Source organism: Impatiens glandulifera, chromosome 1, assembly GCF_907164915.1.
Source record: "Impatiens glandulifera chromosome 1, dImpGla2.1, whole genome shotgun sequence".
Taxonomy (NCBI): domain Eukaryota; kingdom Viridiplantae; phylum Streptophyta; class Magnoliopsida; order Ericales; family Balsaminaceae; genus Impatiens; species Impatiens glandulifera.
The window spans coordinates 123,617,129-123,621,800 of NC_061862.1; the positions used below are offsets into that span (position 1 = coordinate 123,617,129).

The 4,672-nt window shown below is 32.0% G+C and overlaps 1 non-coding gene across 1 annotated transcript; it reads left to right on the plus strand.

Moving 5' to 3' along the window:
- Window positions 1-528: 528 nt before the first annotated feature.
- Window positions 529-688, plus strand: LOC124923036. The gene has a single exon (XR_007098076.1). It is a non-coding gene; the product is annotated as a U1 spliceosomal RNA (small nuclear RNA).
- The last annotated feature ends 3,984 nt before the right edge of the window (window positions 689-4,672 follow it).

The window sequence follows — 4,672 nt, forward strand, 5'->3', positions numbered from 1 at the left end:
TTTTAAAACCAACAACTTTCACTCACTTCTACCTTCTAGGAAAAGAAAATGATTCCTATTGTGATGACAGTATGCATAAAGGGCATGAATACTTGGTCAAATATTTTCAAATTTTGTAAACTAAAGTTTAGTTTTAGTACCTGATAATTGCAGTCTTTGTCAAATAGGGACATCACCAGTTCCAGTTGCATGTCTACTATATTTGGCCTTTGTCTCTCTTTTCTTTTCACTTTATTTCTCCATTCCATTTAGGGTTTGAGAGTAAGAAAAGTAATTCAAAGAGTTGAGATTCTGCATACACAACTTTACAAGTCAAATAAATTGATAGAGCCTTGCAGTTATATCATATTTTCACTCAAATAGAAATCACATTGTAAGAAACAAGAAGCATTATTATGTGATCTCGTCGTGATGGCAGTGTGAGAAACAAGAAGCATTATTACTAGCATTTATTCCCACATCAAGAGATAAAAGAATTGATTAGTAATCCACCGTAATATAAAATGATGGGCATGAACACATAATTACTTACTTACCTAGACGGGGTCATTGACGATCAAGAAGGTCCATGTCCTAGGCCTGTGACTTTCATTGCACATAGAAAGGGTACCTGCTTAACATCAGCCCATGTTGGTTGAATCTACGTCATAATTTTTTCCTGAGGGGGCCTGCGTTCGCGCGGCCTTTACCGATTCTCTAAGTCTAAATGTTCCCTTATTTTTATTCCATCAATAGATTTTTGTTTTCTATATATATATATTAACACAAATTATTTTACATTTCAAGGAAGCAGTAACTAACTCACCATATGAAAAGAGAAATTGTCCTTTATGACAAAACAAAAATAAAAAATGTTTTATGTGTTCACTAGGGGATCATGAGTTCAATGGATTGACACAATCAAATGAGGGAGTTGATATTCACTGCCACTATGGCATTCTTTAAAAAAACAAAATAGTGAAGTATATAAGGTTTTTTTTTTTTTTTGTTTTTTTTTTTTGATGAAGGTAACCTTTCCTTCTCCATTACATTTAGGGTTTGAGAGTAAGAAAAGTAATTTAAAGAGTTAAATTCTGCAATCACAACTTTAAAACTCAAACAAATTGATAAAGCCTTTAGGGTGTTTTTGATGACCTTGGAATTGGCATTGGAATTGGAATTATAGGGTCCAATTCCAATTCTTATGTTTGTTAGACACTTTAATATTAAAAATTGGATTGGAATTAGAATTCCAATGGAATTCAATATAGTGTAATTGGATAGTTCTCAATTCCAATCTTTTTAGGTCGGAATTGTAATTCCAAATTACCATGTTTTTCATGTTTTTGACATGTTTAACACGTTCAACACGTTTTAATACGTTTAACACGATTTTCACACGTTTAAGATATTTTCATATTTGGGCACGTTTAACACGTTTTTGACACATTTAACACCTTTTTTACGTCATTGACACGTTTAGCACGTTTTTGACACGTTTAACATGATTTTCACATTTTTAACACATTTAACACGTTTTTGGCATGTTTAACACGTTTTTGCACGTTTTACACGTTTTTGACACGTGTAACACATTTTTAGACATACAACACGTTTTTCACGTCCTTGACACGTTTTTCACGTCCTTGACACGTTTAACACGTTTTTGACACATGTAACACGTTTTTCACGTCCTAGACACGTTTAACACGTCCTTGACACGTTTAACACGTTTAACATGATTTTCACGTTTTTAACACGTTTAACACGTTTAAAACGTTTTTGGCACGTTTAACATGTTTTGACACATTTAACACATTTTTCACGTCCTTGACACGTTTAACATGTTTTTGACACATTTAACACGTTTTCACGTCCTTGACACGTCTAACACGTCATTGACACGTTTAACATGTTTTTGACACGTTTAACATGATTTTCTCATTTTTAACACGTTTTTAACACATTTAACACGTTTTTGGCACGTTTTATACACGTTTAACACGTTTTGACACATTTAACACGTTTTTCACGTCCTTGACACGTTTAACACGTTTTTGACACGTTTAATACGTTTTTGACACGTTTAACACATTTTTCACGTCCTTGACACGTTTAACACGTCCTATACACGTTTAACACATTTAAAATGATTTTCACGTTTTAACACGTTTTTGACACGTTTAACACATTTTTGGCACGTTTAACACGTTTTTGGCACGTTTAACACGTTTTTGACACGTTTAACACGTTTTGACACGTTTAACATGTTTTTCATGTCCCTAACACATTTAACACGTTTTTGACACTTTTAACACGTTTTCACGTCCTTGACACGTTTAACACATCCTTGACACGTTTAACACATTTTTGACACGTTTAACAAGATTTTCACGTTTTTAACACGTTTAACATGTTTTTGACACGTTTAACACGTTTTTGGCACGTTTAACACGTTTTTGACACGTTTAACACGTTTTTGACACGTTTAACACGTTTTGACACATTTAACATGTTTTGACACATTTAACACGTTTTTCACGTCCTTGACACATTTAACACGTCCATGACATATTTAACATTTTTGACACGTTTAACATAATTTTCACGTTTAACATGCTTTTCACGTTTTTAACACGTTTAACACGTTTTTGACACGTTTAACAAGTTTTTGGCACATTTAATACGTTTTTGACACGTTTAACATGTTTTGACTTATTTAACACGTTTTCACATCTTTGACACGTTTAACATGTTTTGACACATTTAACAGGTTTTTCACGTCCTTGACACGTTTAACATGTTTTTGACACGTTTAACATGATTTTCTCGTTTTTAACACGTTTAACACGTTTTTAACACATTTAACACGTTTTTGGCACGTTTTTGACACGTTTAACATGTTTTGACAAAATAAACATGTTTTTCACGTCCTTGACACGTTTAACACGTTTAACACGTTTTCACGTCCTTGACACATTTAGCACATTTAACATGATTTTCACGTTTTTAACACGTTTTTGACACGTTTAACACGTTTTGGCACGTTTAACACGTTTTTGGCACGTTTAACACATTTTGACACGTTTAACATGTTTTTCATGTCCTTAACACATTTAACACGTATTTCACGTCCTTGACACGTTTAACACGTCATTGACACGTTTAACACGTTTTTGACACGTTTAACAAGATTTTCACGTTTTTAACACGTTTAACACGTTTTTGACACGTTTAACACGTTTTTGACACGTTTAACACGTTTTGACACATTTACCACGTTTTGACACATTTAACACGTTTTTGACACATTTAACACGTTTTTCACGTCCTTGACACGTTTAACACGTCCTTGACATATTTAACATTTTTTTGACACGTTTAACATAATTTTCACGTTTAACATGCTTTTCACGTTTTTAACACGTTTAACACATTTTCACGTTTTTACACATTTAACACGTTTTTTTTACGTTTTTGACACATTTAACACATTTGTTTATATTTTTGATAAATTTAACACATTTTTTTACGATTTTGACACATTTACCTCATTTTGACACGTTTAACATATTTTCACATTTTTGACCATTAAACACATTCTTTTACGTTTTTGACACGTTTAATCAGTTTTCATGTTTTTGACATTTTAACACAATTTTGTACGTTTTTGACACGTTTAACACGTTTTTCACGTTTTGGCATGTTTAACAAGTCTTTCACATGTTTGGAATGTTTAACACGTTTTCATGTTTTTAACACGTTTAAAACGTTTTTAACACATTAAACATGTTTAACACGTTGTTGACACATTTCACATGTTTTTTACGTTTTTGAAACGTTTGACACATTTTTAACACATTTAACACGTTTTTAACACGTTTAACACGTTTTGGCACGTTTAACAAGTTTTTCACTTATTTGGCATGTTTACCACATTTTTGATACGTTTAACACGTTTCTATGTCTTTGACATGTTTAACACATTTTAAACCTATCAAAACTTGTGAAAAACATGTTAAACATATGTAAAATGTCAAAAACGTGTTAAATGTGCCAAAAACGTGAAAAACGTGTTGAAAACATGATTAATGTGTGAAAGTGTGAAAAACGTGTGAAGAATGTGAAAAACATGTTAAAACGTATGGAAAACCTAAAAAACGTGTGAAAACATGTTAAACTTGCCAAAACGTGAAAACATGTTAAACGTGTCAAATATGTGTAAAACGTGTGAAAACGTGTTACACATGCCAAAAACGTGAAAGACATGTTAAACTTATGAAAACGTGTTAAATGTGAAACACGTGTGAAAATGTGTAAAACATGTTAAACGTGCGAAAAACATGTTAAATGTGCCAAAATGTGTTAAAAATATGTAAAACGTGTTAGACATGCCAAAAATGTGTTAAACGTGTGAAAAAAGTGAAAAACATGTTAAACGTGTGAAAAACGTATTAAACATGTTAAAAACGTGCCAAAACGTGAAAAAAATGTTAAACTTGTTAAAACGTGTGAAAATGTGAAAACGTGTGAAAACATGAAAAACATGTTAAACTTGTTAAAATGTGTGAAAACGAGTGAAAAACGTGTTAAAACGTGTGAAAAATGTGTTAAAACTTGTGAATACGTGAAAAACGTGTGAGAAACGTGAAAAACATGTTTATCGTGTGAAAAACATGTTAAACGTGTGAAA